This window comes from Dasypus novemcinctus, chromosome 29 (assembly GCF_030445035.2).
Source record: "Dasypus novemcinctus isolate mDasNov1 chromosome 29, mDasNov1.1.hap2, whole genome shotgun sequence".
NCBI classification, from domain to species: domain Eukaryota; kingdom Metazoa; phylum Chordata; class Mammalia; order Cingulata; family Dasypodidae; genus Dasypus; species Dasypus novemcinctus.
Genome location: NC_080701.1, coordinates 12242600 through 12255812, shown reverse-complemented (window position 1 = coordinate 12255812; position 13213 = coordinate 12242600). Strand labels below are relative to the sequence as shown.

The 13213-nt window shown below is 48.9% G+C and overlaps 1 long non-coding RNA gene across 1 annotated transcript; it reads left to right on the top strand.

Annotated features, from left to right (window-relative positions):
- The first annotated feature begins 411 nt into the window (after positions 1-411).
- LOC131276515 (uncharacterized) lies at positions 412-12409 on the top strand. Its single transcript, XR_009183983.2, has 2 exons — positions 412-2799; positions 5681-12409. It is a non-coding gene; the product is annotated as an uncharacterized lncRNA (long non-coding RNA).
- Positions 12410-13213: the final 804 nt, after the last annotated feature.

The window sequence follows — 13213 nt, the reverse complement described above, 5'->3', positions numbered from 1 at the left end:
AACAGGCACACTCGAGCTGCCCCCATGTGAAATGGCCGTGGTGGCCGAGCAGGTACACAGGCTCCGTGTGGGTGAGCAGGCCCTGCCTTATCTGTGGCAGCACTGGGTGCTGACACGTTGGATTTGCCTCATTCCTGGGCTCTGCCATCCCGGTGGAGTCCATCACTTCCCTCCCTGCACCCCTGGGTCCTGGAGGGGACAGCAGCGTCCCCCAAGACAACAGCTCTCGGGCTGTTTACCTTGATGACCGTGGCCCTCGCCCTGGGCACTCTAGCTTAAGCTCACTCAGTTTTGAAGAAGCCTTTTATTTATTTATTTATAAAATATTTATTTCCGCTGCCCCCCCTCCATTGTCTGCTCTGTGTGTCCATTTGCTGTGTGTTCTTCTGTGTTTGCTTGTTTTCTCATTAGGTGGCCCCAGAAGCCAATCCCAGGACCTTCTGGAGTGGGAGAGAGGCGATCGTTCTCAAGCCCCACCTCAGCCCCCCGGTCTGCCGTGTCTCTTATCGTCTCTCCTCTGAGTCTCTTTTCGTTGCGTCAGCTCTCCGCGTGGGCCAGCGCTCCTGTGCGGGGCAGCACTCTGCGTGTTGAAGCCTTTTATAGGCCCTGAGGCCGAGGAAAGAAACTCAGAAATGCATGGGCCAGTTGCTGCATTTTATAGATGAGGAAACCAAAGACGCCAAGAGATGACCGCTTACACCAAGTCACGGGACGTAAGGCTTGTTGTTGCACGTAAGAGAACCCCCTCAAACAAGGTCAGAGTTAGGGTTCAGGCCAAGGCTGCAGAAGGGCCCTGCAGCAGGATCTCAACTCTTTAAAACCGAGCCCCTCCCTCCCTCCTCCTCCCCTTGCCCCTCCCCTCTCCCCCCCACCCCCATGCTCTTTCACTGTGCCCTCTCTCTGCTCCTCTGCTTTACTCTCTTGTTCTTAGCAGTCTGACTCCTGCCTGGTGGGAGATGCCACCCCTGTGCCTGCATGTCCTCCCCGCCCATGCCCTGCAGAGCTGGCGGCTCCAGCACCCACCAGCTGGCTCCCATGCCAGGATCCGACTGGCCCCCCTGCCTGGGTCCGGTGCCCTGCAGTCGGCAGGACCTGTGGACAGTCAGGGTCAGATCTGGGTTTTGCGGGGCCTGAAGCTTATGCCACTTGGGCACCCCACTTTCAGAAACGATGGAAAAGAATGACTATGAAACGGTGACTGCTAAATGTGGTACAAAAGCAAATACAGATTTACAAGGAGAAGCCACGATGAGTGGAGTCTGGAAGGTTGGGACACTTTCTTCTGAGACCTCTTTAGCAATTTTAGAGAAATGTAGACACAGAAACGCTTTGGTCCTAGAAGTCTGCAACCTCCAGTCTTGAGTGAGGCCTCCAAAGGCCAGCTCTTCTGGCTCACGAAAAGCCCTCCTCTGCGCCTTCGTCCACCCCTTCAGCAGGGGCTGTGGAGCGCGGGGTCTGAGATTCGGGCGTCTGCAGGACAGGACACTGACCAGCTCTCCACCCCAGCACTGGGCTTCCCAACTGCTTTTCCACTGCTCGGTGCCACCCTGAGCTGTGCCTGCGTGGCCATTCAGAGAGCGAATACAAACTGAAAGGGGAACTTGACGCTGACATTGGGACAAGGGATGAGGATTCTCTGTGGACCTAAAACCTCACGCTTTAGGCTGGGCCCTCCATCTGCCACTCCTTTGTTTGGTTTCTGAAATTGTTTCCAGGGACAAGGGATTTATTTTTTAGTTCACCCAAGATTGCAGTGGTCAGCTTGGCCTTCTAGAAGCGTGGCTTTACCAAGAAACATAATAACAAAAATGGTTTTGCTGAGGAAAACATTTATCGATTCTCTCAAACCATAGAACCAAGAGCTGGAAGGAAAAGACACTCAAGCCTAACCTTCCCCTCTTGCAATTTACACATGGGGAAACTGAGGCCCCAAGAGGTGAAAGGACTAGTCCAGGCTATCCTAAAATCTAGTGGCAGACTAGTGGTTAGCTAATGGTTAGACCTGGGGCTAACCAAGCCTGTCTCCCTTCCTGATCTGCTGTTGCCTGCAGCAGCCTTCCTACATTGCCTTCCTCCAGGGTGGACACCAGCTGTGACACAGCTGGGAAGTGAGAATCACTCGATGAACCAACCGGTGGCCGGGTCTTCTTTGCATGTTTCTGCAGACACCGAGCATTCCCACAGAGCGGCTGGCAGAAGCCAGGCCAAGGTTTTACTCCCCATTTGGGCTTCCAGATTCCAAACAGGAGCCCAAGTCCATGCCCACAACAAGCCCCAGCAGCCTGGAAAGCTCCTTCTGGTCTCAGGGCACGTCCCAGGGACAGGAGTCCACAGCTGTCCTCACCGCTCACAATCAGGCTCTGCCCGAAGGAGAGCAGAGCAACTCCAAACAAATGCCGATTTCATTTTCCTAAGGATAGCATTTCTAGTCTTCCTGCAGCACTGCAGGATAAATTGCTTTTGGATTATCCCCTGCTTTTCTCTGCCTTCCTCTTTTCTTTGCTTCTGGGACAGCAGAGAGTTCAGAAGCCTCATCTATGCTGAAGGCAACCTCATTCCTTGGCTTGTCTAGGGGAGAAATGGGTAGACCAGATGTTTTTGAAAATGCATGTCTCCTGCCCGTCTCTTCCTAGAATCCTGTTTACATGTTGGATTTATTTGTCAGCTTTTGGGTGGAGCCCACGACATAGAGCACTGGACAGGACTCCTGGCAGTGGGATTGTCGGAGGGTGGCCAGTCCTGGCCTTTTTTCCAGAACCAAGGGCCTTGGAACAGAGTCCTTGTCTCTCTCTAGTCCAGGTATGTCACTTGTCGAAGTAGAAGACTAGAAATGGCAGGGAGGTGGTGCACAGTTGGCAGTTGGCCACTGCATGGTTTCGGGGGCAGGTGGCAGTCACTGTGATGTGAATGGCATCCTCAACGGTTCAACTCACATCTGCACACCCAAGCAAAGTGGGCTGGGCAATGGCCCGCTGGTAACCTGAAGTCTAAATGCAGAGTTTTCCCACGTGTTCTCACTCTAGCCAAGGAAGCCCAGGATCCCCATGGCCTGGCTGGTTGATTCATGTTCAAGAGCTGGGGTCCTGGCTCAGAGATTCCAGCTGTGGGTCTCAGCTCCGCGCATCCCAGCTCGAGGTGTTAGGCAAGTTAAATTCAATGAGTGCTCCATAAATATTAGCAAATTCATCATTATTCCTCCCCACCACAGTAATCTTGTCCTGAACAGGGGTTCCCCTCTGGCGTTCGTCGCACACTTGCCCTGGCGTGTGTCTCCTGACTATGACCCTTTCCACCGTAGCTAGTAAGTTAGAGTGTGCTTAAGCCGAGTTAGTTCTCACCTGGGGAATCTGAAGGGATTCTCACACCAGCTCATTGCCAACCTTCTCCATAGCTGCTTAGCCTTCTTTTCTTGGCAAATGTTGTGGCAGCATTTTGAATGATGAACCCATAGAGATGAACTAGCTATTGAGTATGGTTTTTTTAATGATTTATTTTTTATTTATTTCTCTTCCTTTTCCCCACGCCCCCCCCCCCCAGTTGTCTGCTCTCTGTGCACATTTGCTGTTTGTTCTTCTGCATCCGCTTGTATTCTTGTCAGCAGCACCCGGAATCTGTGTCTCTTTTTTGTGCGCCATCTTGCTGCATCAGCTCTCCATGTGTGCGGTGCCATTCCTGGGCAGGCTGCACTTTTTTTTGCTCTGGGTGGCTCTCCTTGTGGGGGCTCACTCCATGCGCATGGGGCTTCCCTAAGCAGGGGACACCCCTGTATGGCACAGCGCTCCTTGTGCACATCAGCACTGCGTGTGGGCAAGCTCATCACACGGGTCAGGAGGCCCGGGGTTTGAACCCTGGACCTCCCATGTGGTGGGCGGAGGCCCTATCTGTTGGGTCAAATCTGCTTCCTTAGCTATTGAGTATTGACAAAGAAATGGACCAAATCTAAAACATCTCCACAATGGGCATACTTGTTGCAGCAGCTGACCAAGGTGTCTGAGTCTGGGACTAATCCAAGGTTCCCTGGGGATTTTTTTTGGCCTTTGATTAGATGAGATTTGCAGATAGGGCTTACTCCAAATAGTCCTGAGTCTCTTGCTTGAAGCTATTTTGAGTTCTCTCACATGTGGAATGTTCCTATCCTTAGCTCTGACATCAGCACCCAGGGTAGTAGAACATGCTTTCAATTGACCAACTGTGTTTATTAACAAATCCTTGCATGTTTTCCAAAGCACTTAAATCCGGTGGCTCCCCCTCTCCGCCCCCTTTCCTAGTGTAACCTCCAGCTAGGGCTGTGCTGACCATACCTTTTGCAAAACTCTGACCAAAGAACTTACCCCATTCAGGATCCTGTAGATACCAGCAGGTCCTATTAGTGAGTGGGCTGCAGAAATACAATGCTGCTGCTGCCAGAAAGTGGGCTTTTGGAAACCTGGTAATTGGGGGAAGATACATGATTGTACATGATTGTACATGACTGCAGAACTGTACATGATTGAAAACATTGTCCAGAGTTCCTGAACAATGCAGAATTTTCTACCCAAGTTCTGTCCTTCTGTGCTGATAAAGGACACAATGGCAATGGGTCTGGCTTCTTTATGCCTGAACCCTGGAGGAGCAGAGAAGCAAGTGGCCTCAGCTCGCACATCCCCCAACTCATCTTTTCCTACTTGACCCAACTGAGCCTTCTGACTCAGCATTACGTAGACCCACCAGGTGGCAGAGAGGTCCTGGCAGCCTTGGCACAAGAATGCTCTCCCAAGGCCCCAAAGCCCAGGAGATTCGTCCAGCTAAGGACTTGGCTAGTAGCAGATCTCCAAGCCTCTTCTCCTTGCCCATCTTCTGCCCACTTGTGGCAAGCTCCACAAAAGGAACCACCTTCTTCTTCGGCCCACAGATGCCTTTCTCAAACGCCTTTCCAAGAAAGAACCCAATTTGGTCTCAAACGCAACAGCTTTCTTTCTTGGCCTTTGTACTGTTTATCTTGGGCATTTCTTTTCAGTCCTAGGGTTTGGGTTTTTTCTCCCAAAGTTGAGCATGGTCTTGTGAGGAAAGGAAGATTACGTGGCTGGGGCCGCACAGGCCACCCTCCGGGCACTGTGGTCAAGCCACGTGGGTTCCCGATGAAAATATGTTCACGCCAAGTTAAGGGGTGAATTATCCTTAGTTGGAGAGATTAATCGCCTCTTGGCTTAGCTGTGGAAAATAATGGAGGTGGTGTGTGGAATTTGCATGAAGCTTAAATACTGCATTATGCATTAGCAGTGAGGTGGTGTGTGCAGCATCTGTGTGTGGTGTGTATGTGAGATGTGTGTAGGCATACTTACCTTTGTAAGAAATCAGGAAAACATTATGCTGTCTACAGCTATGCTAGCACCGCAGTTTGCTTCTTTAACAGATAATCCATGCAAACTCAGGTTTTCTTAATTACTTTACAGTGTTTCATTTATTTGAAATGTTACCCAACAGTATTTTGCTAATAAATCATAGAAAAAAATGACAAAAATAAGTACCATGGTGTCAAATATACAGTATAAAAAACTCTGCCTATGATTATTTCACAATTGAAGGTAGTGGTTGGTTATACAAATAAAACCTGTTTTGAAATTGTTCCATTAAAAATGGCAAACAGGCCAATAGCAAACTTTCCAAGTCTTCAAGCTGACTCAGATTTTTTTCTCCCCAGAATGGAGACTATCTTGGCACAACCAATAACACAAAGGCAGATTATCACAGAGTGCAGAGAAGAAGAATCGGGAGAGAGCTCAAATCTGTGCATTCTGTCCTCTGAGAGAAGCGTCTGCCTACTGTCCAAAGACTGAGAGTTATGGACCCTGTGGCTCCTCTTTCTGTCCCTCTCCTAGGAGCCATTCTGGATGCTTCCACATATCTCAACCTCCACATCTAATTGGCCATCGGATCATGCAGCTCCAACCTTTCAGTTGCTCTTGACCCTGCCTCCCCTCTCCCCCTCAATGGCCACTGCCTTAAGCTTGGCCAATAGCACCTGCTTCTCAGGTTGCTCTCCCAGCCTTGCCCTCCCCTCTGCATTCCTTGCCTCTAGTGCCACAGCCTTCAACCCATGCTCCCACTTCATTCAGGCAAAGAGAGCTTTCTGAAATAGAGCCACATGCCACTTGACTGCTTAAAAACCTTTCTGGGCTCTGGCTCCAGTGATTAAGCACATATCAGCCTGTCCCTGGACAGAAAGCACAGAGCAGCTCCTGGAGGACAAAAGAAGAGCAAGCAGATTGGAGAAAGAAGCCAGAACTCCAAGGAACACAGAATGGGGAGCAGATGCAGTGGAAGGAGAGCATATGGAATAGTCAGTGGACAGGCAGCTGGGTGCCTGGGAGCTGGAAAGGGTGAGGGCAAGTGCAAAGAAAAGGGAGCTCAAGAAAACGGTCCCCGAAAGTTATATATGAACTCCTGGCCCAACCCTTATCTGTGACTCTGCACAAGAAGTTGGCAAAAATTGGGGCACTGGGTGAATAGTGAGAGAAGACACTGGTAAGACCCGTATCTAAAGGTGGTCAACCAGAAGTCGCTGAGGGCTCGCCGGCCCTCTGAGTTCAGCAACCCCTAGAGAGAAGACAGGAAGATGAAAGCTTTGCTCTGCTCTTGCCCTCTGTCCCCCTAAATCCTCCCCATGTCAGAGGGGTTCCTGCTGGGCACAGACCCCTTGGGCCCGGCGCATCCCCAGGGCCTCCGGCTGGGGCTGGGAGTCAAGCAAAGCGAGCAAAGTGACCGGAAGCAAAGCTGGCTGAGCTCCCAGCAGCGAGATTACCGGAGTGACCCCGCAGGCCCAAGGCCCTTCCCTTCTGGTTGGGGCCGACCCGGTGACTTTGTGTGTGTCCCACGGGGCCCCGTGGCTGTTTTCCTGGAGGCCTCGTCTTGGGGTCCAGCCCAGTTCTGCCCCCAGTGCCCTCTCCCGGCCCCGGAGTCGCCGGCAGGTGCGCTCACTTTCTGGACCCCTGGCCCAGGCTGGTGGCTGGTGAGGCTGGAGCTGTCTCGGAATCTTCTCCCAGGGGCTCCGTGCCGAACGGGGGAGAAATGCCCTCTCCTGTTCCGAGTGACGCTGGCGTCCCAGGCCTCGAAACGCGGTGCCCGTGGAGAAGCAGCTCTTTTCCTCAGGACTCTTCTGTCTCTCTTCTCCCTTTTCTCTCCCCCTCCCTTCTTGCTGTTTTTCTTTCTTCCCTCGAGTCCCCGGCGTAGGCTCCTGGACTGCAGGTGCCCGAGCCGAGCGGTGCGTTCTGGGTTGGTGCCCGCCCCAGGGGCACGGAGCCGCGCTAGCTGCCCGGCTGGCAGCCGGAGAACAAGGCTGGGCCTCCTAAGGCTCCTCCGAACGAGCTCCACGGCTGAGCCGTTCCTGGAAACCAAGTTCTCCGTGGCTGCAACAGCTAGGCCCCCCCTCGGGGGCTCCCACCCTTCATTTAACTGAGGGCAAGACAAGGCCCCTTGACCCGAAGCTGATGCTTTATGAAATTGGTTAAGATTCTTGAGATTCGTTTTGAGTCACTGTTCATACTTCTTTTCCTAAAGCTCAACCATATCTTAATTGTTTATTCTAACAGCAGAGTATTGAGAGCTGCAAAGAGAATTCGGAGGTTCCTATTTGTTTTCAGTGGTAAAAGTCCACTTCATTTGACACAAATAAAACCTAAAATTCTAAAATTCCAGTGTTTAGTGCCTGCCCCTTCGTAGGCACACAATAAATATTCTTTGAACCTGAATTTGCCATGTGGAACACTAAGGGAAATGACTGAGAATTTGCTTTACAGTTCTGTGAAGGTTGTATATCACAGTTCTTTGTTTTTATAATATATACGTTCTTTTTATTTCTTTTTATTTTTTTATTTATTTCTCCCCCTGCCCGCAGTTGTCTGCTCTCTGTGTCCATTTGCTGTGTGTTCTTCTGTGTCCGCTTGCATTCTTGTCAGCGGCACCGGGAATCTGTTTTTGTTGCGTCATCTTGCTACATCAGCTCTCCGTGTGTGTGGCGCCACTCCTGGGCAGGCTGCACTTTTTTTGTGCTGGGTGGCTCTCCTTGTGTGGCACACTCCTTGTGCATGGGGCTCCCCTACACAGGGGACACCCCTGCGTGGCAGGGCCCTCCTTGCGCGCATCAGCACTGCACATGGGCCAGCTCACCATGTGGGTCAGGAGGCCCTGGGTTTGGACCCTGGACCTCCCATGTGGTAGGCGGACACTCTATCCATTGAGCCAAATCCGCTTCCCTATCACTATTCTTTATGCTGACTGGTGAGCAGCTTCTTGCAGCAATTAGGTATAAGGATGCAAAGGCCATCTGAAAGGGTACCTTTAGAAGTCACATATTCTTAGAGGTCTCTTCTTGTATAGAGGGATTTTCTGGCTCCTTTAGAAAGTAGAAGATGATTCCTTTCTTGAATGAAAAAGAGTCATTGTTAAGTTCAGGATTGTGCTGCTGTGTAGTTTTTCCTTCTCTTTCTCTGCTTCTGTTATGTAAAGAAGAGGGCTGGGTAGTCAGGAAGATATGCCAATAAAGCTCCCCTCTAATTAACTCAATCAGCTGACAAAACGTGTAGAGATCAAAGTGTACACAAGCCATATTTCCAAAAGCAGCTGGCCTGAAATCCCAGTACCCGCCTGGCAAGTCTTGGGTGCCATAAGGAAGCAGGCATTCTAATCAGGTCAAGGTCAAAGAGGCCATGTGGAAGGGGTGGTAAGAAAGGGGCAAAATGGTTTTTGTGTGTTTATTTCTTTAAGGCTTATTCTACTTGTGGTGTTTTTAGTGTATTTTTAGTGGAAATATTAATTCCACTACTTTAAGATCCTCTATTTAAATATCTCCAACTTGTTTGTAAAAAAAAGATAGTGAAGACAGAAAACCATGTGATTATTTTCTTTTCTTAACTTTGTGACGACTACCAGGTAAGTCACGCGGATCAGCAAGTACTGCCGCTGGCGAAGCGTGGGCGCCTCCCCACTGCCCGCCAAGTACCTGGGAGGAAGTTGCCAATTGCGAACAGATGCAGGCTACGTGACTCAGCTTCGATCAACAGCATCTGTGTTATTTGATTTTGCACTCTCAGTGATGTTGGTGAAATGACAAGGGTCATCCTCTCCTGCTTGGCCATCCGTCCGAGCAATTAATACCTTACGAGAGCAAAATAAAACTAATGATCACTGGCCTTTATTGAATACTTACCAAGTCCCTGGAACTGTCAGTCACTTGCATAAATTATCTCTGTGAACTCCTCAAGAGCTCTGGGAAGTAGGCATCATCATCTCCATTTTGTGGAAGAGGAAGGTAAGCCAGGGAAACCGGGGTTCTCACCCAAGTTCAGAGGGCAGGTGAGCGGGGGACGGCGACACACACCCAGACTGTCCAGGCTCCGCGGCTGGACAGCATGGCTTCTGCGGAGCTGGGGAGGAGCTCAGGTTGTGCTTATATCAAAAGCTGTCCTTTGCCCCCCAGATTATCCAGTGGCTCCTTCCTAATCAACGTTGTGCCATTTTCACCACGCGATAAGGTGATCGCATTCCACCTTCACTTTTGAGAGCTTGTTGATTCAGACTGGAACCATTTCTGTCCCAGGAATATCCAAGGTGTTAAAAAGTTTGTCTTCCCAGCCATTTGGTGTTGCTGTAAGAAATGTTTTTCCTGATATTATCAAAGTGTAGGACTCATTTTGATATTGCCATGACTTCTTTACCTCAAAGTTCTGTAGTATGGAAGATGTATAAAATTGACTGTAATAAGCAAACTCGAGTGTGCAAAAACTTACATGCAATTTCCTGTGTAAGAAACACTCTATTTTTTAAAAATTGTCAGATTGTTTCACAAAAAGTTGGACTTTTGATTAAAAAATTGTTAGCCACAACAACATGTGCCCAATATGGGAAGTGTTTTTGGTTACATTAGATCATATTTGCTGAACACTTTTGATTTAAAAAAGATTGTCAGCCACAAAAATACATGCATGAAATGGAAAGTTTTTGGTTACAATATATCATATTTTACACCAGGTTATATAGCTGTTGTCAATTTTAGTTTTCAAATGCACCTTTTGCTTCCATTCAAGTAGAAGAGGTATTGAAGGAAACACAAAACTCACTCCTTAGCGGCTCAGCACATCATGTATTAGGTTCAACAGTCTATTGATGACTATAAAAATTATTTCCACAGGAAATGGAAAAAATTAGCAGCTTTAACAAGTCTGGAGCAGCAGATTGTTTGTGAAAAAGCCATTTCCACTGCTGAAACGTGTTCCCTTAGGAAATGGACGTCACAGTCAAAGAGAAAATTTGCAAGGAGCCCTTTTCTCCTGCGTGACAACATTCAGATTAGAATTTCTTCGTCAACACAAGTTCTAATGATCAGCTACAAGTCCGGGCTCCAGGTCGCAATGGAGTGAATTTCCAAAGGACACCGCTCTTTCCGGAATCTGAGGACGAGCCCATGGAAGGCCTCAGTGATAAGTCAACTGAGAACCTGGACTCCTAAGGAGTCTTTAGATGTAGGAAGACCTAGAAGTGGAGACTGAGCGTGTGCAGGCGGGAAGGTTCTGGCAGGGGGTTTTGGGAGAGGAAGAGCAGGAGCTGGAGGTGGAGATGGGATGCACCTGTGTGCTCTGCGTAGCCCAGGGAGCCACGTCTGCTCTGGCCAGGATCACTGCTCAGCCCTGCCCCACCAACTTGGGGCATAAACATGGCCATTTCAAGGTAGTAAAACAGCAAGAGGTGGAAACCCCCAGATCAGGAGAAGACCCACCTCACATGCCCACCCCCACCCCATCCCCATCCCCCAGCTCTTCCTCCACGACGTGTTCTAGATTCCTCAGGTTCCGTACTGGGGCCCAAGACAGGTGTCGTCACTTTTGGGTTGGTGCTGGGACACTGTTTTGCCTTTGGATGGTGCCGCTGCCCAGCTCTCGCTCAGCTCTCTCTGCTCTGCCGTCCTGACCAGCCACAGCGGTGCCTCTTGGTCTATACAGTCCCGCTCACTGCCCAGCCAGGCGTGAGTCTCGCACCCATGTGGGTTCCTGGTGTTACAACTCTGCAGAATTGCAGACCTTCCCTTTCACTCACTGGGCCAATTCCTAGGGGTCTAAGCCATGAAGGCTCTTCCTTGGGGACCAATTCAGGTGCCAAGGGTCTTAAACCCTAGAGCCACCCTTCTCTCAACACTTGGCCCTTAATGCTCCCAGAGTCCATCTCCTCCTCCCCATGGTGAATTATTTCTTTTATAGACATTTATTGTTGGATAACAACCAGCCATAAAATCTCAGTGCCATGCAACCCTGAGTCTGAACACCAGTGGTGGTTTGCCTGGTGGAGGCTGGGCTGCTCCAGGTGTGCTCCACATTCCTTCTTCTGGGGCCACCAGGCCACCAGGGACATGTTCTTTTCCTGCAGACATGGAAGAAACAGGTCCAAGTGGGGGAGCACATGTCTGGGCTCTGTTAACGTGGCATTAATCAAAGCAAGTCACGTGGCTAGGTCTGGCAGTACTGGTGAGGGGAAGTAACCTACTCACCTGGTGGGAGGGAGTGGGGAGAGAATTCCTGCAGAACAAAATTCAAAGCAGCACACCATTTCAGGGACTTCCTGCAGTCCTGTCCTAATTCTAGGCTGTGAGAAAGTTACCCCACTGTGTCTGACAGTCTCAGGCATTTGGAGAACTAAAAAGAAGAGTTAGGACTCTCAGGCTCTTTTCTCCCAGAGACAAAACTCTTCGGCCACCTTTCAGAAAATTCTCAGTGCCTTCTACCACTTCATCTGTTGGTTTCAAGTCATCAAACACCAACTGTGCACCAAGCTGAAGCTGGGGCTGGGACAGGCAGATGTCATGATAAAGGAGTACCACTTGAAAGAGGCATAGCATGATGGACCTGAGCTTTTTTTAAAAAAATGATTATCTTTTTTTAAAAGACACATAGATCACATGAAACGTTAAATTTAAAAATATAAGAGGTTCCCATATATCCCCACTCCGTATTTGAGTAGTCTCAAAATGCCCGTGGTTATCCTACTACTTGGCTGCCTACCCACAGGCCTGCCTGAGAAAAACTTTTTACTATTTGCCAGTTACTTAATATGGAATTGAATTAATAGAGGGGAAAATAGAGACAACGACTTGAGAATGTTCATTATCGGAATATTTGCCAACCCTGATATCTGGAGAGTTGATCAGTGTAAAAGATGCTTTGTAAATTGTCTAACCTTATTTTATTTAGTTCTCTTTGATCGAGTTAGAGATTAATGAGTACTGATTTATTCCCTCTAGTTGCCAAGAGTTTACTACGGGTATTATTTAAATTCGGAAATGTTGAGCAGGGTACAATGTTCCCTAGAATAGATGCATGACAACGACTCATTTGGTTTAGTTAATTTTGAAGGCTGATTGTTACTAGTAAATAGTTAAACCATTTATACAAGTCTTTTTTTTTTTTTTCTTTTTTTTTTTTTAATTTTTTTTTTTATTGACTTTGTAATAATATTACATTAAAAATATATATGTGAGGTCCCATTCAACCCCACCCCCCCACCCCCCCTCTCCGCCCCCCCAACAACACTCGTTCCCATCATCATGACACATCCATTGGATTTGGTAAGTACATCTTTGGGCACCTCTGCACCTCATATACATTGGTTCACATCATGGCCCATACTCTCCTCTATTCCATCATGTAGGCCCTGTGAGGATTTACAATGTCCGGTGATTACCTCTGAAGCACCATCCAGGGCAGCTCCATGTCCCGAAGACGCCTCCACCTCTCATCTCTTCCTGCCTTTCCCCATACCCTTTGTCCATTATGTCCACTTTTCCCAATCCAATGCCACCTCTTCTATGTGGACACTGGATTGGTTGTGTCCATTGCACCTTTATGTCAAGAGGAGGCTCAGATTCCACCTGGATGCTGGATGCAATCCTCCCATTTTCAGTTGTAATCACTCTAGGCTCCATGGTGTGGTGGTTGTCCTTCTTCACCTCCATCTTAGCTGAGTGTGGTAAGTCCAATAAATCAGATTGTAGGTGCTGGAGTCTGTTGAGGCTCAGGATCTGGCTATCACATTGTCAGTCCAGAGATTCAAATCCCCTAAATATATCTTAAACCCCAACATTAACTGCACCTCCAGCACATTAGCATGAAAGTCTTATGAAGGGAGATCCCATCTGAGTCCAGATTCATCACACATAAACACCATTTCCAAAGAGGGGCCATCTGCCCTG